Raw genomic sequence first — 24,145 nt, 5'->3', positions numbered from 1 at the left:
AGTAAATTATTCTGCGTACAGCGGGCAGCATTTCGGCAAAGCCTCCACGTGTATACCGCATCCGAGGCAGAATACACGTCCTCGGCCGAACAGTATCAAGGAAGATAAGAAGCCTCGTCTTCCCGCATTCCCTACGTGGATGAAGCACTGTTCAAGAAATTCAAGCAGAGAGTGGTGTGAGCTCTCAATGTAGGTATCAGTGAGAAACTCTAGAACGCCATGTATGAAACATGGCGTCTCCCGTTTGAACTCAACTCCTTCGCTTTCGTGTAAATTTTTGTCAAGATGTACCCTCAGTATCGCGTGCAAAAGAAACTCAACTTTGTTCTTTCAAAGCAGCTCGTAAGGGCAAGAGACTGCTTTTCCGATTTAAAACGCAGCGATTTAAATTACCCTGCCCGACTCACCGAGAGCGTCCGATACAATCAATGCGCGCTGTTTTCTCCTATGCTTGGCACAGCTCTTTTAACAGGACAAGCTGTACCCGCCCCAAGATTCATTCAATTAATTTTCCGGTCAACAGCCCGCCTGCGGTGTCGGGGTCAGCATCGGCCTGCGCAACCTAGTTACCAAAAGCAGAACAAAAAAAAATAAATATCGCGGCCATGAAACCTACAACGCATTTGAATGTATCGTTTTTCACTGCACGCATGGTGGCGTAATGAAGATTTATTTCTCTTGGCGCTGTTCCGATGGGGAAACGTTGACGCCTTTTCGAGATACGCCTGGTCAAGGTACTTGGGTTATCTCCATCTCCACACGAACTGCAAGGTTACTCAATGAGTATATCATTGTTTCGAAGTTGTCACGCTATCGACAATCTGAACTACGGATTCACCTGTATGGAGTGCGCGATATGCTTGAAAGTTGCGGTTCCCACGGCCGAACGTGGAAGGTTTAAGCACGCACAAGTAACCTTCGTTGCTTTGTGTTCAGCGCGCCTTCGATATCCCCCGCTATACCTCTGGGAACTTTCGTTAAAAGAAATTTAAGTTCATCGGATGTATCCTACAGCGGCTGGTTCTGCGCTTGAAGCAGCCAAATTCCACGCACATGCACATACTGACATCCCTCCAGTGACTTCCGTGGAAGTTATGTACAGCTATTGCAAACGCAGTATGATACGCGGAAAAAAAAACAGCAAGCACCGCTGTGGGTCACATTCTATAGGAAATGGCGCATAGGAAGGACATGGTATCGGTAGCAACGAGTGTCACCGCTTATTCCAGTTTTGGTCGCCTTTAACAAGAGGAAATCTTCACGCGGTTCGTGCACCTTAGAGGACGCCGCTTGGTTCCAGCGGTTATCCACACAACTAGCTGCTTGTCTCAGGTCTGGCTGTCAGCTCACAGTATGCTCGTGATCCTGTATGCTGTGTGCCGGTAAATGCATTAGAGCGTCCCGGCCATCTTAGTGCGGGTTCCTCACGACAGCTTTGACGGAAAGAATGAAAGTATTTCCCAACAACAATAGAAAGAAAGGTTAGAGAGGACAGCCGCAGCCCCACAGGCACTGCTTCTTACAATGACTGCCGTCTGAACAAGAGCTAGTATTTATTTCTTAACGCGCACTACTCTGCCAGTCCAAAAAAATTGCTGAAGGTTTACTCTGCTCAGCCCTGGTCGAAAGCGAAAAGCTCCATATCCCTGGTTACGCTTGTGATCGAGGAACTTGCGGTCTCCACGGCAGGCGCCGCATCGAACACACCTAGGTTTATGCTAAACGAATCAAAGTGCCCCAGCGTTTTATGCAGAACCCACTTTCATGACCTGCGCATGCGATGCCGGCAGACGCTTTCACTCTTTCCGCTTCACCGAAGGTCAAGGTCAAAGGTCACAGTCGAGATAGATGGTGTAAGAGCCGCTGGTGTCGCTGCTGTAGCTGACGTCATGTGTCGAGAAGTACTTTGGTTTGGTTTGGTACAAAATAGGCACAAGAACACAACAGGACCGGCTCCTGTCCTGTTGTGTTGTTGTGCCTCTTTTGTCCTTGTTCTTTTCGCGCCGTCCTGACACCATCTAGAAGCTAGGCACTAACTAGCTCAAACCAAAGTACTTCTTGAGCATATTTGTTCTGCATTGGATCCTTTCCTCCAAACAAGTTTCCGCACCGACCCTGTCATTGCATGTTCCAACCTTATTGCCGTATCCATCTGCCAGTAACGAGCTGGCGCCTGTCCTGTTGTGTTCTTGTGCCTCTTTTGTCCTTGTTCTTTTCGCGCGGTCCTGACATCATCTAGAAGTCATGTGTCGAACCTGACTACCACCAGTTATGCTCATGATTTGACCTCTAGCTACTTTCAAGGTCAAGCTTGCGGCCCCGCTGACGGTTGGAAAAGCTATTGCAGTGAAGCTTTTCGCTCGAAAAAAAAAACACGCAGATACTCACCTTCCTCGAAGCGCCACACTTCTCGCGAGGCTGGTTCCACTGCAGGATACGGTCTTTCTTTGCCAGGACCCACATGCGGGGCTTGAGATGCAAAGGACAGAATGGCAGGCACTCTTCTGCTCTGGTTCCTCGCTGCCGCTCCGGGCACCTGAAATTCACGGGTGTGCATAGAATGGGGCCGAAGTTAGTGCCCCAACTGAAAGCTGGTCGCGTAAAAGGCAGTGCGATGCCATAAGAGGAGTGAGTTTAGCATCGCAAACAAACCTCCGGAAAGTTATCTGACCACGTGCGTGTTCCTAAGCTTTCCGGAGCACACGGATCAAGACCCCTAACTACCAACGAGCTTTGAGTTGGGGCGTCGCACTAGGCCTTTGGGCCCTTCTGAATTCAGGGAGCGAGAAAGAATTGCGTGTGGGCTCTCCATGCTTTGAAATGATGAACAAGCCTGCTGTTTCCACCGTCTAAAACAAGCTGGCACTAGGAACTGAGTAAAAAGCTTGAAAGCGTCATTTGTCTCCGCGAATTACGCTTAAAATATTCTCACACGCATCCTAGATAAACTGTATATGTAAGGGGGGGGGGGGGGTGGTAAGTACCGAAAATGGCCACTAGCTATCTCCTCTGAACATCTCTCTTCATACCATGCATACCGAAATTGTTCCAGGAGCGGGGAAAACATCAAATAGATTATTATCGCTTCCTTCAGTTCAAACCCTTTTCTCAGTAACATTGCTTTTTTGTCATGTGTAGGAGGGAATGGCGATGTGAGATCAATATGAAATTTAAAAACCGAGTATTTGCTGATCAATAACCTTCGATGCCAAAGAGAGCATCCTGATTCTTCCATTACCATCCTGGATGTCCCAACTTCCTCGCAACCATACGTTAGCCTGAAACATATCCTTTACTCTCACCCTGCAACAATTTAATGCCTTTTAATCCGCACTCCACACCCCCATTCAAGCACGCCTGGCTGACATCGGACCAGCTGACGGACAAGCTGGCTTTGGTGACTCTGGCGAAGCTTATACTCGACCCTTAGTGTTTTCTTTGAAGCTTTCTCTTCCTATCTGTCCACAAAAAGTGTATAGCGCTACATAGCATTAAGCCGCAACATACTTGTGTTATGGCACTTCCTAATGTTTCCATTGAAAGTGTATGCTTGATTTGGGTGGAACATGAACTGTGTAAATAAGCACTAATAGATACCAATTGCAATAATGTACGATCCCTCGCAAAACGAAGAAAGATTGACGAACAGAGTGCCAACACTGTGCGATCCAACGAAGAAAAAAATAGTGTCAGAGAATGATGGATGCTTGGGCAAATATAGAGCGTTGATAATGCGCAGTGAGTCATAACCACACCTTGATTGTGGTGCACTCGCCCTCTCATTCGCATATTGAAGTCGCCTAGCCAGAGATGGGATATTCTCCAAAACACCTCCTCCCTCCTAATCTGCGCAACCAATGTGAGGCTGAGGCGCAAACACAGCTTAATCTGAAGAAAGCCCTGTCCATCGCTGTCACTCTGTCACCATAGAAAAAGCTGGCCTTTAACCTAAAACGCTCAGATTCCGCACATTTTGCAGGAATTCTTTTTCGGGAAGTCATTCATTCTATGCACAGTCATTGAATGGGACCATTTGTCATCAATTATAGGTACCGAATCGGACACAACTAAACTTCAAGAGCTAATCAGTGGTTGGAATGACAAGTAACTTAACCCACAGTCCTAATGGTGTCACCCTTTCTTTCTTACATTTTTTAAATCTGAAGATGCACCTGTTGCGATGAATCATTATGCACCCGAAAATTTTGCTCCCATGCATTTGTTTAACTTTAGTGATTTACCTGTACTTATCATTTCATAGTGTAGTGATAATACTAGAATTGTACATTGTTTTCACCCAATTAGTTTGAATAGTGCGCGTATATTTTTATTTAGTTATTTTTGGTTGCTTTTGGATGTTTTTTGTTCAGTATTATGTTCGGACTAATACTTGCCTTTTTACAATCCCCGCCCCCCCCCCCCCCTCCTTATATAGTCGAGGGACTTCAGCTGTATTTTGAATCAAGAAATAAACACACGCTATTGTCATTGTGGCACAGTCGCGGCGGCGCCGACATGCTGAGTGGAGGTTCTCGCCATCACGTCCTGCCCAGGGCCACGGCTGTCGCGTTTCAATGCATGCAATGTAGGAACGGCAAGCATCTTGAAATTTCTGTGCGTGACAATTACCACGAGTGACTGCTGTAAATACGGATTCCCCTTTATAACGTGTCTAACATGTCGAACTGCTCATTTTGGTTGCAAAGGTTATTAGGCACGAACAATTGTCATTGATAGTTAACTTTGCACGTGACAGGCACAAGGCAATAGCCGTGCTCGTGGTCGATGCAAGGTCCGTACCTGAAAGGGCTTGAGTTCCTTAATGGCCCAGCCAGATGAAACGAGCGGCTCTGACAAAAAAAAATGTACACAGTTATGAAAGCAGGCGGCACATTTTTTTAACACGTGGCATTTGTAAAACAAACTAGTCAAGCAATTCCCAGGCAACTCAATAGAGCGTTGTACAAAGTCCGCTCCTCCACCTTGATATTCATGGCAACACAGGTAGCGTAAATAAAGAAGACAAAAACTGAGAACTTCTCACGTATCAAGTAAAAGCCTTTCAACTGCCTAACTAAGGCCGAAGGAATAGCGTTCAATGGAGTCTGGCCTGAAATTCTGGAGGTGAGAAGTAGTACCCAGCGTGTTCATGGGCTCTTTGGGATAGAATGATTCTTTTAGGATCACAGCGACGGAATTGGTGGACGTCTTAATTCATTTGTGTGCTAATAAGCTTAGATCAGTTATTTAACTCCTATATATAGACTCTTAGGCTGTTGTTTGTATTTAGTTAATTGAAGCGATCCGTCAAGGCACCTTATATCAATTATCAGGTGTGCACAAATGTAAAACGGCCCTTAGTACAGTGGCTCGAGTAATTTCAGCTGTTCATACGTATTTCAGGGACACGTAAGCAGAGCGCGGCCGCATCTACTTCTCTCCACCCCTGCCAGAGCAGTGCTTCGCATACTTCCACTCGAACCAGAGGGAAAGCGTGAAAGGAGCGTACGGCCGCCCAACCGCCCAGCGCCCCTTGGATCCGTCTGCAGGGCCGAAATTCCAAGTGTCGTAGAGCAACGAGAAATTACATCTTTACAAAAATACTAACTAGCGCCAGCTGCCCTGATGGTCCGCTACAATTCTCTACTTGCTTCCAAGTGCCCAACTGTTAAAATTTAAACGCCAATTAGCAAATTTTAGTCAGATACTGTTAACTCAACTTCTGTCACAACCGCTTCGGCATCTATGAATGCCGTCGCCATGATCGCGAAAAAATCATGACTTTTACGTAAAAATGGCTGTTTTTAAAATCACTGATCTTCTCGTAAACACCCTGTACTTTTTGAAGTTCTGAGCGGTTCCAAGGAAACTGAATGCCTCCTTAGGCCTAGATGCGCAGCGATCGAGTTCGTACGTAAACCAGAGTGCACAGTGGTAGCTTGCACTTTGCTGCCAGTGCAACGTTAGCCATAGCGAACGCCATCACTAGGTGTTACGGAAAGCGCAGATGCGTTTTGCATGTGTGTCTTTGGGTCGTCCTCCTTACGTGTCGTCTTCGCGCAGTTTTATAAAAGCTGAGAGACACGAGTACGACGCACAAAAAGGCGCTCTAATGCTGCTAGCACAAAAGTGCGCATTTACGTCCAACGCTAAAAATAACACCTTGCTTTTTCAGGGAAACACCTCGCCGACTGCGGGCATATGTATTTATGAAAGCATTGCATGTTTAATATGTCTTATCATGTCCTGTGCACATGTATGTGCGGTTCCGCTGCCTGTCTGGCTCGGCCACTCCAGCCCCATGGAGCTTTGGGAGGTCGGATGTCTGTGCACTGTGTTTATATTTGGTGCAGTGATGTATTATTGTCAGTATATTATTATCCGCACATAATTTACCGATTAGTTGCCGTCAGAGGTTGTCCAGATGCGATTTAAATTTACTAACGCAGCTGTTTAGCAGAAGACAGTGGGAAACACACTGCATCATTTGGCACCGAAAACGCGCCTGATCATGTGACTAACCTCGTCCCCATAGCCATAGCTGCGTGCCTTCCGCTTAGTGGTTATCAGGCGGGGCGCGCGGTCGCAGTAAGCCGGCATCAAGAGCCTTGAAACGCCCTTCAACATTACATCCTGAAACGACTGCATGGCGCGGCATGGGCAGCAGCAGCTTCCACTGTTGCAACCATTATGAGATCACTGTGGCACCCGCATTGGAGGAATGCGTAAGCACTGACGCCTCCCCGTCCCTCTTTCCCCCTCTTTTCCCCAGTCTGCCTAAACTAATCAAGTTCCATCATTGCCCATTTTGAGATTGAAAACTTCGCACCACGCTTCGTTTTCAAATTTGGCAGCGCGCTTCTCTCCGTCCACGCTTCCGGTTTTTGAAATTTGGCACCACGCTTAAGCTCCGCCCACTTCCGGTGTTTTCAAATTTGGTGCCACTTTTGCTCCGACACAGGCCTCTTTGTGGATATTTTTGGCTCTAATGAACTATCACCCTGCATGCACCTCATGATTTCCGCTGTGGGATTTTCGGATCCTCTATTTAATGCAACCATTCTTTTTCTTACAACTCAATTTGTTTGAACGTTATAGTGATAGTGACACGAAACCGCAAACATATCCATACAAAACATACACGTTAATAAATCCATCAGCAGTGAAGTGACACATGATTCGCGCTTCGACAGCGCCAAGAATGTGCTGAGGCGAAGCATCCAAGTCTGAACGCTACACGTACGCCGGAGTGCACAAGGCACCGTTTCTTCCGCGTCGCGCCTGCGTCTGGTCTACCGGCGTTGTCGCTCGGCGGCCGCGGGAGATGGCGACCAAACACGTGAGGGCATTAGGACGTCTCCAGAGGAGGATGTCCGGAGATCATGGATAAAGCCACTCAATTATCATCTGTCCGTAGCTACTACGTGTGCAAGGGGGACAATAGCACGGGGACCGCAGTGGCGGTGGTTCAGTCACAGCTATGTCAATTTATCTGCAAGTCGCTGCCAACGCGCGGCTAGACATTATTTGCCCCCAATTCTCACCTGCGAGGTATTTCTGGTACCAACGCTGACACGTGGCGTAGCCAGATATCTGCGAAGCCCTGCGTCGGCTTGCTATAAGCGCCGGAATTGCGCCGCCGGCGACGCCAATAGCCGAAACGCTGGCGTGACGCCGAAGAAACGATACCCTGTGGTTCGGACTTGAAACGCGCGGCGGGTCAAACAGCCACATGCTATTGGAAAGCTGCACTGTTCCACACTAACCTGCCGAAGCAGCAATGGATGATTCGGTGGGCAGTCACTAGAACGCGTGCTTAAGGCATATATGCATGCTTATGCATGTGGGCTCGATCAACGCAAGCGCACACCTCACAAGCACCTCAATACAGCTTTTGTATGTCTGTTCCTCTCTCGATGAGGGCGGTCGAGTTAAAAGCGCCGCACGATAATATGCTAAAGTGAGTAATTCCAATACACTTTTCACCCTACAAAGTGCTCGTAACTCCGCCAGAGCGACAAAGCAATCATCACCCAATCATGTTAGACAGCACCATTAAAATCAAATACAGCAAGTTCAAAAGCAATGCTGACAAGCTAGCACTCATCTGCTCGACCATAGCTGTAATCATCATTGTTTGTGCTCACGTGCACCCGCCGTGAACACAAATGAGTTTTTTCTTTCAAGTGTTTACTGCCTCGGCTTGGTTTTTCCCTGACATAGCATTTCACTGCACATTAACCACAAAGAAATAAAGACCAACACACAGCTTGCTAAGCTTTATTTTGGAGCCCTATATATACCCCGCAAATGAAACAGGCTAGGTAACGCCTGAATGTATCGAAAATAAAAAACGAGGCTTGTTGAAGTGATACTTCCGCGCCCAATTTCCGGATAAAGCAAGGAGTTTCGATGGAGGCGAAATTCTAGAGGCCCGCGCACTGTGCACAGGCCTCTAGAATTTCGCCTCCATCGGGTCAGGCCATGTCGGGTTCCTTCCCGACGTCTTCATCTAGAAAACGTTCGACAGTCGTCGCGGCTGACTACTTAGCTCTGTACGCTGATACCGCGTCTCTTTTCAAAGGCGCTGCTGCTGAAGTAGCACGGTTTTTCGTCCACAACAATGTATTGCTTCATGGCACCCCCACCGTTGTTACTGGCCGTGGGACACCTTTCACGGCCCCTAAACCCCGTCTGTGGTGAGTGTCCAGCCATCGACGTGCGACGTCTTATCACCCGCAGACAAACGGGTTGGTGGAGCGACTCAAACGAACACTGGCCGCATTCTTCCTATGTATGTTGATGTAGAGCACAGAACAATGGAGCAAATTTTTCAGTATGTCACGTGTGCGTACAACACGGCCCTTCAGAAAACGCTACCCGTGACCCCTTTTCAGCTTTTCCTCGGACTTCAAGTGACCAATCCTTCGAAGCTGTGTTTCCCGTTGATCCCTACTGCGACACACACTGACCTCGATGCGGACACATTTGTTCAGCGTCAACAGTGCTAGGTGTAACCTTGGATGAAGATTCGTTAGTTGCGCGTCAGGCGTCTTCGTGGGTTCGGATATCTGTTCATCGTTGCGGACTTTCGGAACAGTTGTTGCGCAAATATTTGGTCCCTGCGAAGTTGTTCGCCACCAGTGATGTGACTTACGCAGTTGCAGCCGCAGCTGGCAAATCACCACGGTTGAACCGTACTGAAGTGCGCGTGGTTCGCATGAAGCCATATTACTACAGACAGCATGACTGACTTCCATTCTAACTAGCCCACGCCGCATCATGCCGGTGTTACACAGGAGGGGGCAGTGATGCACGCATTAGAGAGGTAGAAGTTGATTGAACAGCGCTCTTGAGCTTGGACCTCTGGAGGCGCTCCGCAGCTCGGTCGGTTTTAGGAGGTGATTCCTGATTTGTTCTGTATGTAGCCGGATACAACTCAGGACGCCTTTTAGGCCCTCCAGCCAGTGGGGTCGCATTATTGTTACGTAGGCACGGTCAACCACCCTGCACCTGCTACGACCGCTAGCATCTGCACGCTAGTATGTGCAAGGCGATTGTCCGCGACGTTATGGCATGTCGACGCCACTGGTTGGAGGGTCTCCTCTGACACCACATCGTTCTTGTATCCGACTTTAGCGCCGATATACACGTTCTCGCAAATAGAGTGCTCTACTGCTAACGATTTGGGAATTCGTTACTTGGATAGGAAAGAGCATGGTGGGAGCGTAATACGGTACGTTGCGCTTGCATACGCACGCTGCGCGCGACTGCGTCCCACAGCACTCTATTGCAACGGCTAATGTCTATATTTTAGCAACCAGCATTTGCAGACACAAGCGAGCTATACGTAGGTTGGAACAAACGAGGTCTTGCTGCAAAGTTTTCGTGCTTAGAATTTTCGCCGTGGCAGATCGCTTGAAACTCCTCCATCAATTTTTTGCTGCTCTACACTTGGAACAATTTCTTAGACCTGCTTGCGCAATGACTCAGTGGTTGTAGTGATTGGCTGCTGAGCACGAGGATACGGGTTCGATCCCAGCCGCGGCGGTTGAATTTTAATGGAGGCGAAATGCTAAAATACTCGTGCGCCGAGGTTTTGGTGCACAATGATTGTCAGATGGTTGAAATTTGTCCGGAGCCTTCCACTATGGCGTGCCGCTCAGCTGCTCGACTTCAGCATATAAAATGGCCAATGGCTTTTTTACTCTTATTTCCACAAAATCATCCTATTGACAACAGTGCTTCTTTTTTTTACCTCGTACAATGGCTTCACTGCTTGAATTTTGTTTGGTTGAAATTTCTCCAAGGTCGCTTATGTCAAATATTTAAACGTTTCGGTTACATATTAGAGCGTGGTGAGTAATTTTTTAAAGCTTAGTGCTCCGAAATTCTCCAAATTCGTTCAAAAATGCGGGAGCAATTAATCCATATTGTAACTTCTGCACGGAATATCCTCAGGAAATGGCATACTGAAAAGTCGCGTAATGCGTCGACGGCCAACAGCCCTGCATTGCGGCTTCATTTTTTATCCTTAAGCATAGTGGATATATGTACGCTTATTACCACTTCAGAGAGAAAATTCCGACTTACAATGCGTGTAGTACGCGAAAATTATGTAGAATATTGATACCTCATGATAAATCTCAAGCTCCAGCTGCTTTTGAGACGTCTTCGCTGCAAGGTATTCTGGTTTGTGGCTCCGTCGCTTTAGTAGTACGACTGTCACCACTTCGCGCTCTTTTGCGTGCGCTCCCAGATACCCTTAGAGCGTGTGGGCGGTAGCGGTCTCGGTCACAAAGGAGATGCCCTCGACTCAGCCTGGCAAGCTCAGTCGGAGACCAGCTACCAAGTCACAAGGGGGTTGGTCGTTTGGTGCCCAGCTTTCGCGGGTCGCAAACCAGAGAATGGGTCGGAGCCAAAGGTTCACAAAACAAAAAAGTTTATACAGCTGAGAGACGATACAGAGGCTTTCATAATCACTCGTACGAGAACATAGAAAGTACAAATACAATGCAACTCATGCAAAGTCACAATAGAGAGAGATACAATTCAACACAATTTTTGCACCTGAAGTGCACTAACACAGAGAGAGACAAATAAACAAAACACAATTTGTTCACCGGGCACTGCGACAGTCCGACGACCTGAGGAGCTCGACGGGGCCGTCCCGCAGGTTGGCGCACGTTGCATCGCTGGCCCGGGCTGGTCGAGTGGTGTTCTCCCGGGAGTCGTGCGGGCGCGCTTCTCGGAAGCTTAAACGGTGGCTCGGGCTAACCGACAGCGCTTACAGCCCCTGCTTTATAGGCGCAGACCGCGTCTGTTTGTTCTTCGCGCCAATCAGGCGAGCACATACACGCAGCTTCAACGGCACAGACTCCTCCTCCTTCTCGCGCCGGGCGCGCAACGCCATTGGTCGAGTGCGGAAATCACCGTCCAGAAAAATCTAGGTCATTCTCGGCACGCTGAGTCATCGGCGCAGGAGCGAAGGGGAGAGGGTATCACTTTAGCGCGGACAAGGTTACCCCATTTCCGTCGACAACAAGCAAAAACTTCTCCGATACTCTAGAAGAATCGACGCCGCGCGCGGCTATGCCTCCCTCGGCGCCGCGCCGGCGAGCTGGTTGGAAAGTAAGGAGCCCCCGGGGTTCCTTCCCCGCTGTTTTTTTGTTTTATTGGATAGTTCTAGTTTCACGTACGTAGATGGTTCACGTACTCAAACGTGAGAAGTATACGTAGCCTGCACGCAGGTCGTCTGAAATCCTTAAGCCTGGACTCCATGTGCGGGAAAGAGCGAGCGACGCGACAAGACGGCACGGCGACGCTCGCTCCGTCGCTTGTGGGTAACCTCCATGCAAGCGAAGGCGGCAGGCGACGCGAACCCGCGGCGTGCGCAGCGGACTCCGTGCTTTGCGCAGTCAAGCTTAGAAACACGCCCGAAACCTGTTCTCTCTCTGAAAATTTTGTGTGTGCCTCATAGTCAGGCACAAAGGAATATTTCCTCTACGGCAGCGGTGTAGCGTTAGTAGAGATAACTAACGGCGTGCTTGCGGAGACGAAGTCACATCACGGGTTCACGAGGGAGGTGTGCTTTCGTTCGGTGCCTGTGCGCTCCGGCTTAATAAAAACACTCCCATAAACTGTCACCACAATCTGATTGTAAGTGAGCAAACTATAATTTACCAGTGAGAACGCGCGCCGAGAGTGGTTCTGCACAGTTGGAGCGCAGCGGCACGGTGGATCGAGCGCCGGTACCCGCGGCTCGACATGCATCTCTCCCTGCAGTACGCCCGCTCGCGTAGCCCACTCCAAATGCTGTTAGCCCTCCGTACCCAACAAGTAGATTGTTTTAATTATTTAAATCATGCGGGTCTGCCTCTCAGCTACAAAACCAAATATTTTCTCGACGGTGGCGATGACCAAGACGACGGGCTGGTTTCGTGAGAAACCGTGGACAAACCGGAAACGGCTTCGGGGGGCTCTGATTGGCCAGTCGCGTGGGGGACTTCCGGGCGACGAGCGAAATTTTCTGTGGGCGCAGATCCGAGCGACACGGCAGGCGACACATGCATTGTGCTTCGCGCGACGGCGTCGCTCGTCGCTTACCGCCGTCGCCTTCGCGTTCGCGCGAGTTTTCGCGTACATGGAGTCCCATAGTTACACATACGCGACGCACCCCACGCGTTACTCCTAGCGCCATCTACTAAGAAACACAGACACTGGTTGTAGCCTAAATCATCAAAGACAGGTATTTAAGCCAAGCCATTCGGTCTGTTCTCGTCATAGAGTTTCTTACAATTAACTAGAGGGAAAGCTGGTGGCACTGCACCTGTGCCTCCATGGGCGCGCAAAGCATCATGGGGCGATGAGCTACTTGGTGCAGGACAGTAGGTTTTCTTTTCTCAGGAACACGGAGTGGTCTTACAGAGATGTCCAATTCCGTATCCACAGTGCGCTCCACGCGCAGACGACTTTGGCGTAGAAGTAGTGTGCAAAAACCATAGTATCGAAAACGCAACAACACACGACGCCAATAAAAGGTTTTTGTTTTCCGAAAGGCGGTAGAAAAACCTTATAAAACGATGAAGCGACATTTTTTTTTCAAAAACATAATTCTTTTTCAAAGTGCGCCTGTTAAGCGCGAAATATTGGCTTTTGTGGTCTGCAATGCTTGGCCAATAGGAGAACAAGCCATAGCTTATTTTGAGCAAACTTTTCATTTACATGCCTTTCTGCTCGTTTACTGCAATATATAGACAGCATATTAAATGACAGGAAATTCTTGATTACCGAAAAACGTTTGTTTTTTCATTATGTTTGGCCAAAGGTTGTAGTTCTGCAGTCGGTAGCTCTTCGCCCCATGATACTTAGAGCGCCCATGGTGGTAGAGGTGGTTTCGAGGACGCTCCATGCAAACTCCCATAGGCGGGGCGCCGGCTTTCCCTCTAGTTAATAATAATAAACTCTATGGTTCTCGTGTTTGGCGGTTTGGCTATGTTTGGCTGGATTGGGGCTCCCTCAGATCGAGATCTCGCGAGACCGTTGCTATGATGACGACCAACGCTACTTCGTCAGGCTTAACAGCTGAAAAATCGCCCTTCTGTCTGAAAAACAAAAGCTATTTGTCGCTTGAAACCTTATGCTAGGGTAAGAATGGGCAAATCGAAGGCGAATACAACAGTTTAGAACACGATATCGCGTCGAGGGATTAGCGACGAAGCTGTTATCGCTCTGAAGCGGCGAGCAGGGCGCCGCCATGTTTGTCAACGCTACGTACGCAAGCAACGTAAAGACCGCAACGTAAAAATTCGAATCTCACGTACGTACGTGAGACTCGCGCATACCCTTTGCGTTCTGCGCATGCGCACTGGTCACCCGTAAGAGCTCTACGTACGTGAAACTAAAACTCTCTATTTTACCGCACGCGGACGCGATTACTCACCCGCAGCGCCGGCTTTTTCGAAGATGCGACGAATTTTGTGACAACGACCACTATGAAGACCTGAAGGATGACCCATATTTTTACCTGTCATGAGTGAAGTGGGGCGACGAAAATTTCAGCACTACAGTGATTCGGCCATGATGTTGCTTATTTCCGCATTAGTGTGTGCTTATTCACCGACAAATACAAACGGAAATGTTGAAAATACGAGGGACGTATACGCCTATGGAAGACGCGCAGATATGCATTCGTTTTTCGCTTGGCGGAAGCGTATCTATGAGCAGTTTCAAAACTGTTTCGTCAGTTTTTGGCACCGTAAGCCTACTGCCCTATTCGGTCTTAGCTTGGCTGAGAATTTGGCTTGAGGCTGTCACAGTGAAGGGTCAAACTGCAAAGCATCAGAATTCGAAATGAAGCCCCGTCAGCTGCACACAAGCGCCTGCCTCCACACGGCTTAAGCCTCAGTGCAAAAACGTCAAGACGCTCTTGTATATTAAGACCTTCCGCCGAAGACAACGCACCCGCGAGGAGGCCAAAACGCTAGACTTCGGGTACAGCTCTCTATTTTTTGAAGGACCATCCAACAGACTCAACGGCCACCACTCACGAAGATGGATTGGCAATGGCCACTGTATGCTATCGAATCTCATTGCTGAACTCCAGCTAAGGGACTGAAGTCTAACGAGAAACGCGGGTTCAATCCAGACCACGGCGGTCGAATTTCGATGGAGACGAAACTCTAGAAGTGCGCGTACTGTGCGGTGTGAGGGCACGTTAAATAACCGCAGGTGGTCTAAATTATTCTGGAGGCCTTCTCTACGGCGTCCCTCATAGCCTGAATTGCTTTGGGAAGTTAAACCTTCACAAAGAAATATAACAAAAAATTGTCGCGGCTCCCAAAGGTCCTTAGGCGGGCTTCGACACTTTGTCCAAATTTAGAAATGATAGAGCCTCTGTGGTCTCCTGACGTGAAAAAATTCTGAACTCCGGCACTTGCAGACTATTTGTGTCTTGCACTGATATTTAGTTTAGGACTGGTCGACATCACCCAGCAGCGCAGAGCTGCATTACGGAGGTTTTCGGTTTGCCTGCCTTGAAGGCGGCAAAATTAGGCTGTTATCTACGTGCGGGTTACGACGCACGTAGTGATTCAGCACGAGCCTGACGTTGCACGGCAGATGAAATGTCGCTTTTTTTAATAAGTTTTGAAACTTCCCGTGGTTTTGCAATAAGCCACAGCTGAGTTTTTATTTCCTAATTTAACCTTTACAGAGGTTCGCTCAGTGTAGACAGAAAGCAAACAAGAAAAGGAACTAGGAAGCACATATAAGCCTCGAAAGAAAAATCCGGTAGACATCATTTTAAGCGCTCAATTTCAACACAGACGGCTTAGATAACAGGTTCTATATATTTATTTGAAAGTAATGATTTTACAGAACTGTAGTGGGTTGTGAACTCCACAGCGTATAGTGTTCAAAACTGTGCAGATTATTCTGGCAGCCGTCTTCCCGCAGCATTCAGTGCATTGGTGCGACAATTTATTTTGCATATGTACAACTTTGCCCTATAGGCCTGGCGAGAAAGGAACAATCGATGTCCTTAGCTGGAACGCGTCGATCATATCTTTAAGTAGTGTCTAGAAAGTGTCCTGATACAAAGCGCCGCCATCTGAAAACTAAAAAATAGGAACAGCGAGAAAAACCGGTCAAACGAGAAAAGTCTTTAACGATCAAGTGGCTAAACAATTGAAAAAAACACTGCAATATGCGAGCTAGTAAACCCACACTGAAAAGCTAAGTTTGTAAATGTGGTACAAGAAATCAGCATTCGCGACATTCAGCATTAGGTCATCTTAGTAACAATCATACTTTTCTTAAAGGAGAGAGAGAGAGACTTAAGTAAGGTGGTTGCACCGAAAATTGATTTGGCGAATGCAGTGCAGTCGATTGCACGTTACAGTGGCAAAATGAGCGTTTGCACTGCTGCAGAAAACAAGCTCGGACCATCAGCGCCATTTCGCGTAGTCGTTTACGTCCACACTGGTGCTGCAGCTGTGCACATAATGGTCCCATTGTAAAGCTCTCATGCACTCTGGGCTGTCGCATTCGCTGTGGTTACAGGGAAATAACTTTAACCTTGTCATACGGCGCAACACCACCCTGCGTCGACCGGAACCTTAACAGCTTGCTGCTAGTGGTCATAATCCGGCGGAAGAAATGCAGGAACTCACGAACACAATGTTTGAGTATATTTCTTCGAATAGGAAAATTGGTGCAAGTGCCGAATACCGCAAGATAGCGGCAAACCAGGAAGCAACGGCTATTCACCAGAAACGTGTGCTTAGGGCATCTAAACACACCACATGCAAAGTCGAAATAAATGTAAACAACATTTTGTAAATCAAACCATGCCTTATTCTTTCGGCAATCATCATCATCATCATCATGGTCGTCATCATCATCATAATCAGCCTGACAACGCCCATTGCAGGACAAAGGCCACTTCCATGTCTATCCATTTAACTCGGTCCTGTGCCAGCTGCGGGCAAGCTTCTTAATTTCATCCGCCCACCTAACCTTCTGCCGCTTCCTGCTACGCTTGCCTTCTTTTTGAATCCACTCATTTACCCTTGAAGACCAGCGGTTATCTTGCCTTCACATTAGACGCCCTGCCCAAGGCCATTTCTGTAGCCGCCGCGGTGGCTGAGTCTTTACGGCGCTCGGCTGCTGGCCCGAAAGACGAGGGTTCGATCCCGGCCGCGGCGGTTGAATTTCGATGGAGGCAAAATTCTAGAGGCCCGTGTACTGTGCGATGTCAGTGCCCGTTAAAGAACCCCAGGTGGCCGAAATTTCTGGAGATCTTCACTACGGCGCCCCTCACAGCCTGAGTCGCTTTGGGACGTTAACACCCCTCCCCCCCCTCAATAAATCAAGGCCATTTCCTTCTCTTGATTTCGACTAGGATGTCATTACCCCGCGTTTGTTCCCCCAGCCACTGTGCCCGCTTCCGGTCTCTTAACGTTACACCCATCATTTTTATTTCCATGGCTCGCTGTGTTTTCCTTAACTTAAGCTGAACCCTTTTCGTTAGCCCCCACGTTTCGACCCCGTACGTGAGTACCGGTAAGATACAGCTGTTGTACACTTTTATTTTGAGGGATATTGGGCAAAATGCCATTCATGATCCGAGAGAACCTGCCATATGCGCTCCACCCCATTCTTAGCCTCCTAGTTCTATCTAATGATCCAGATCAGCGGTCGCTACATGTCCCAACTATTCCTTTACCACTTCCAGCACCTCGCTGCCAATTGTGAACTGATGTTCTCTTGCTAGGCTTCTGAACATTACTTTGGCGTTCTGCATGTTAAATCTCAGACCCACCGTTCTCCTCTGCCTGTCTAAGTCATTGATCATGCCTTGCAGTTCATCACCCGAGTGACTTACTAAGATATTGTCATCAGCGAATCGCAGATTATTTAGGTATTCTTCATTAACTCTTATCTCCAACTGCCTTTGAGCACTGATTAACGCTCGTGAATGCGTGCCTCGGTTTCCTGAACTCAACATCGTCGCAGTGGTGCCATTCATATATTTACACCGCACTGCCTACCGGGAACATATTGACATCGAAACCTGCATCAAAGCTCCATGCATACATCAATACATGATAAATGTTGGCATGTCGCGATTTGTGACACCCGGAATATAATGGCCTAACGGCAACGGTAATTTTTCGGAGGGCTTGTATAGAAGGATGTAAGACCTTTTAGTTTGAGTTTTAATAACATTTCAAGTTCCCTAATTATTAACCGCGGTTCTGAGGAAAACACATATTATTCAGACGAGTAAGGAAACCGGAGCAAAAAGCTGGCTGGTGTGGTTCTGAGTTCACGTCTGATGAAAAGGTGGCTGCTGCACTTGCATCTCGTGCAGTTCCCAGAAGCAGCCTTTCTCAAGGGCTCCCTTCGGATGAACCGCGGTATTACGGCAGTCCATGGGTTCGTAGCCGATGGAATAAAACCTCGCCTGGGTCTCCAGCGCCTATCCCACTGAACCCTAGGCTTGTGTTCGTGTCGTTGTGGCCTATAAGCAACACGAAGCGCATTTAGTGCTCGTACTGCTCACCGGATTTTATCTATAACGTCAATGTAAATTTTGAAGCGATTTTCCAAGCTTAATTGCTAAGTGAGGTTCTACATGAGGCATTGGTCGTTCACTTGCCTGGGATGTATCCACATTTTCCCGCAAATAGTCTTTGGGCAAGAATTGGACACCACTCTTTTTGAGCTCGAAAAATAAAATAAACCCGAAAACAAAGGGCCCTGAACGCAAGCTGCTATATAAGTTTGAGCACAAGCAGTTCAACTCAACGGTCAGATTTTTTTCTTTTTTTTTCGTTGTTCACGGTACGAGTGTTTTTTTTGGAATGTGACGCGATTATTAGATTCATATTATTTCATTTATATTTATGCCATAAAATTTACCAAACACCGTTGGATGAAGACTCTCTCGGACACTCACGATTCAAGTCTCCCTTGGCCACCTCCTCTGCTAGCCAAGTGGCAGCTGGCTGCCTGCGAGACGCGCATCACGAAAGCACATGAACATTATTTTTGCGCACGAAGCCTCCCGAGACCTGTTGACTATCAAACGTTTCACCCTGGCACCTTAGTACGCAGGCGACAGGTAAACAGAGGTACACTTACACGTCATCTGATCCCGTACTTGAAATTTCATCGCTAATTTTGTGTATGGGGAACGCCACGTCGGCGAAATATCCTGTGTAGCACTTTTTCACTATGTCCTTGGGCACAAGACAAAGGTTAAAAGGGTGCAGACATTAAGTTTTTAGGTGTCTGTTTTTTCGTCCTGAAAGAGCCTCTAGAGGCCTAGTGATCACGAAAATGAGTCCAGAACACCACTGCGCAGCGTGAACAATAAATTTCACACTATTTTGTACCGGCAGTTTCGGTCTCGGTCGGCGCCTGTGCTCACAATCGAGCGGCTAACCGGGATCGGTGACGTCATTATAATTAGGGCAAGTGCGCTTTGGCGTCACAAGATGCGTGTGGGAATGCCGAGCGGCTCGTCGGACAACATTCAAAATCCCATTGAATTACTTGTATGTTCCACTCAATGCCTGCGACTGAAACTTGCTAGAGGGCATCTCGTTACGTCTATGAAGCAAATCACACCGTTTGCTTGCGTTTGAATGTTTGTGTCTGTTCCGCTTTAAAAGGCGGAGGTTTTGTGCTAAAGTGTAGCTTTCTGGCACTGTGTGAGTATGAATTCTGAAATCTTAAATTTCGTTCTCATCACTTGTTAGTGTGAACACAATAGTAAACATTCTCATTTTTTGAGAACATAGATTACATTTTAGGCTGGTGTGGTTTGAATGTCTTGCATATCTACCATTTAAATAAATGCTGTGCTTAGAAGTGAGTATTCTAGAATAATTTTATTTTATTTAAAGAATACAAGGTCGTTATTCAAAATAGATTTTAATATTAAACTATAAAAGCCGGAAATCAAGCGTCGCTTACGCATCAGGTTGTAGGACTCGTCAGATGAGCCGGGGCTTAATCTCTTTCCCAATCCTGTGGCTGTGGATAAGCTGATCCTTCGGATGTCCCTTTTACTCCTGTGTCTCTCTTCGTTTGTGTCCCAAAGTTCATGCTGGCCCAAATCATGGATTCATACCAACTGGCCCAGAAAAATGCCATTTTACAAAATAAGAACAGCGAATCCTTCTAAACGACTTGTTGCCTCACATAAAGTGCGCTTAATTACAGCGCGTATGTGAATTTAAAGGATGCCTTATTAGTAGGCCCGCGTCCTGTCATGTTTCGGCAAGGGGCCCCATAAGATAAGCTTCTTCACGAAATACCGGTGCGCTTCTCTGCGTGTCTTCTCTGAATGCACGCAGAGAAGCGCACCGGTATGTCGTGAGGTGCGCGCCAGTGTGAAAGCAAATCTCGATACATATAGCAAATCTGTCCCGAAATTGAAAAGTTTGCGTGGAAGCACTCACCATAGCTCGCTATGAAATCGACCGGCCTAAAAAAGAAGCAATCATCGACTGCCGTTTTGGGAACAAGGAAGGAATCAAGGAAGGTCGAGATACTTTAAGCAGTGCTTCCTTTTGATGGTAATAACACAATGAAATAGTCACGAATGAGTACTAGGCCTCTCTTTGGAACGCGCCGAGGCTGCAATAAACAGAATGAGGCAAACGATAACTACAAGGAATAGTTAAGAACAAGGGGTAGTTTCTGAATGTCTGGGGTGCCCTTTTAAGCCCTGTTGTCTATACGCTACTGATAAAATCAGTTTCCTGGGAGTGCAACTTTTCTACGCACCGGAAATCGTGTGCCGTCTGGCAAGGACGTTCATAAGTAAATTCTGTCCGGCCGCCGAACCGCAGGGTGGGATGGTGAACGTTTCCGCCTTCCAGGTTCGATGCTTTCGTCGAATTTTCGGTTAACGTGTGTCCCAATTCGAAAATACGCACGGAGTTAGACGAGAAGTTGCAGTAATGATTAATACGGTAAGCGACGACAGTATCCGATAGCAACCTCTGATTGTGCCCCTGTTTTTTCTTTGTTTCTTATTGTAGAGAAATGCTTATTTTTGGGGTTACGCTGAATATTAGCGAGCCGACCTCCTTATTAGAGTTTGAAGGCCAGTACTCGCGTGCTGTCTCTACAATTTGCGCTATGGTTTTCTGGCTTCGTTTTCGGTATTTCTGATAAATCTACAAAATGAAATTACTCGTAGCACCATTCAAGAAACCCAGGTAGTCAAACTCTATCTAGAGCCCTCTACCCCGGGGTATGTCTCTCTTTTCTTTCTTTTCTCTCTCCTTTCCTCAAGGTGTGGTTAAGATGTGCACCTGGAAATGAGATGTTTGCCTTTCTTGCAAACTAAATTTCATTATCATTTCATCGCGCCATTAATTACAATGGCGCCTGTTTAAACTGAAATCAAGGAAGCGTTTTTGTGGCAGTGGCTTTTGGCACGTAGAGGTATGGACAAACAGCTATTTCGGCGAAGGGCATATATGTTCCTGTGTAAATATCTTATAAGTAAATTTCGTATTTCTGCGGGACATTAAGCACAAGTAATGCCACTCTGAGCATAATGTTTTCATAATATATTTTCAGCCTTTTTTGCTTGAGCAGCAGAGAAAGGGTGACACGTGCCAAGATTTCGTGGTACTTGCGCCTGACTTCGATTCACGACCTTGTGGCAGCGGCGGTTGCTTGTGTGGACACACAGCCACTGTTCCACGCTCTAGCAGAGAGAGAGATAGAAAAAGCAAGAAAGGAAGAAAGAACGAAAGAAAGAATAAAAGGAAGAGAGAAAGAAAGAAAAAGGAAGGAAGAAAGAAAAAAGGAAAAAGGAAGGAAGAAAGAAAGAGAGAAAGAAAGAATGGAAAAAGAAAGAATGAAAGAAAGAAAGAAGGAAGGAAAGAAAGAAGGAAAGGAGGAAAGGTAGAAAAGAAAAAAGAAAGAAAGAGAGAAAGAAAGAAAGCAAGGAAGTAAGAAAGAAAGAAAAGAAGAAATAAGGAAAGAAAGGAAGGAAAGAAAGGAAAAAGAAGGAAGGAAAGAGGGAACGAAAGAAAGCTGGAGCGTATATTTGGATCCGTTTGTGACAAGGACTCATTGCAAGGACAAAGACTCAATGTGACAAGGACTACGAAAAGCTACGATGTAAGCTTGGTCAGGGTCCCAAACTTATTATGCATATCAGATTTTCGACAGCCCTCATTAAATACACTGGTCATTTTTGCAGGTATCGTCCTATCTAGCAATAAACGTTCCACGCCGTGCGTACGTCTAATGAGTTAAGAACTCGGCCCAGCAGTTTCCTTGAAACATGCCGTTAAACTTTTCATTTTCTAAAAACTACCGGAATTAAATAAAGCCTAGCAAGCACCGAATTTCGTTTCCGCTCCTTAACTTGCTGCCTCCTGTATATATTATAAGAAGATAATTTAAGAGGTGCAGAGAATTTTTTCCCGCCTGTTGAAAATGAAACAACACGCATATTAAAAGGCTGAGAGTGATGTGCCTGCGGCATTGAGACCATGCTCTACGCAGTGATGTTAACTGGTTGGTACCGCATTGCGTCCTAGCAAACTTGCAGAGGACATCCGCCCTACAGAGCACTAACACTATCGGGAATTCAGATAAACAACCTCTGACGTAGCACCAGATTCGGGGCCGCTCGGCCTGCCTTGAATAATCGCAGCCGCCTGTAAAGCGTGCACCGTTGCAGTAAATGTAGGTTTGCGGGCAAGCCAGATATCAAGATGGCGAACATTATTATTATTAATTATTAATTGGTTTTTGGGGAAAGAAAATGGCGCAGTATCTGTCTCATGTATCGTTGAACACCTGAACCGCGCCGTAAGGAAAGGGATAAAGGAGGGAGTGAAAGAAGAAAGAGGTGCCGTAGTGGAGGGCTCTAACTGCTGCTCACTCTGTTACCCGAATAGACTGTCCCAAAAAAACACCGGTTTGTATTTCTTGTACATATGAAGCTTTAAGGCCTAACAATGTCACGCTGACCACATTAGTCGTTCTTACTTGTAATTCATTGGATCGAAGTCGTCGTTGTCCAGCAAAAACATAGTGTCGGGGTCAGCGCGCAATCCGAATCCCCTGGCCATCGAGATCTTCATGTTACGAAAGCCTTTCTTCATTCTGTGGGCAATAAGTTGTGGGTGAGCAGCAATATGGAGTCAGAAGAAGACGAAATTAACTGAATATTGATTTTTTGTCTGCATGCGCCACTGTAACATTTTTCTTGAAGTGCATTCTTAATCCGGGTGGCAAAATAAGCGAGTTGGTTGTAATCCATGGTGAAGTAGCACCACAAGCACGACGACTATCAAAAGCGAAGTCATTTTATTTGGTCAGATAGCAACGTCCGCAAATAGGCTTGATAGATTTTATTTGATAAAATAAGGACCAGATTTCGCGGCGAAACCTATAAAGTCGCAAGTGTTGTATAATGTCGACAGTTCGGCCGGTTTTCATGTACCCTGTGCACAAAACAGTTTCAAAGTGCGGTAGCCCAACCGTCGTTGCCTAGACTTGAAACTACCGAAAAGGAGAGCTGATGTCAAAAAATGTCTGCAATGAATTGAAACTGAATTTTTATACAGTCGGAGCCTGCTCAATCGATCTCGAAGGGGATCGCAAAATATTTCGGTGTATCCATGCTTCGATATTTAAAAGATGGCAATGGATGAGCTTATCTACAGACTAGAAGCAAGAGTACATTGCACCCACGCTAATAAAGCGCTCCTTGCAGTGACGCGCTGCTTGCCGGTGTACTGGCAGAGCACCTGCATAACCTGCTTCGCACCTAAGCCGCAGGGGACAGTTGTTTGGAACTGCGTATAAGATGTCTAACCCTGTTACCAGTACACAGTATATAGAATAATCGTTCGGTAAATTGAAGGTGCAGTTGGATTCCGCAAAGCCTTCGTCAGCGAAGACATGGTAGCATGTCAGGCGAGAGCCGCTCCTAAACATTAGTTAGGATGGCTTCACCGCACGGCGTGAACAGGCGTTGAAAAGGAGTACTAGAGACCGAAAGCCACCCTCTACCCCCCCCTTCCCCTCCTTCCACCTCGACACACATTTTCACAGCTGTCAGCAGGTGCCCAAGAACGCGCAGCCGACTCATTCCCGCGCTGGAAAAAAATTATCGAAAAGCGTCTTTCGGAGGAGCGCCACTTGCAGGGGCCCGGTGCGCTGTTCGATATATCGAACGACCAGAGAAATTAGACTTAGATGTGATGTGCGACTTTCCTATACCTGTACACGGGATTTTCAAGGAGATAATTTGTCTGTTCGATACAGCGAATAATACTAAATATCGAGATTAGAGATATCCGTGCTCGATTGAACATTCCTTCCTGAATTCTATTCTCTGAAAGAGCGCATTCGAACCGAACCGAATGTGGACCGGCGCGACCAAAGTGAAATGCTCTTGAATTCATTGACTGAGCTTGAGAAAAGAAAGCTAGCTTGTAGTAAACTGTTATTTTACACTGCCTTTCAAACTTGTCAGTTTTTCATACCTAAGACTTCTTTCACCTCGATAAGCGATGTGTCGATCACTCTATTCGAAATTCTGGTGAAATATGTCCCCTGTTTATGTGAGTCATCGAGGCTTGTATAATGTACG

The sequence above is a fragment of the Amblyomma americanum genome, chromosome 1 (genome assembly GCF_052857255.1).
Source record: "Amblyomma americanum isolate KBUSLIRL-KWMA chromosome 1, ASM5285725v1, whole genome shotgun sequence".
NCBI lineage: Eukaryota > Metazoa > Arthropoda > Arachnida > Ixodida > Ixodidae > Amblyomma > Amblyomma americanum.
Note: the sequence above shows the minus strand (reverse complement) of the source record.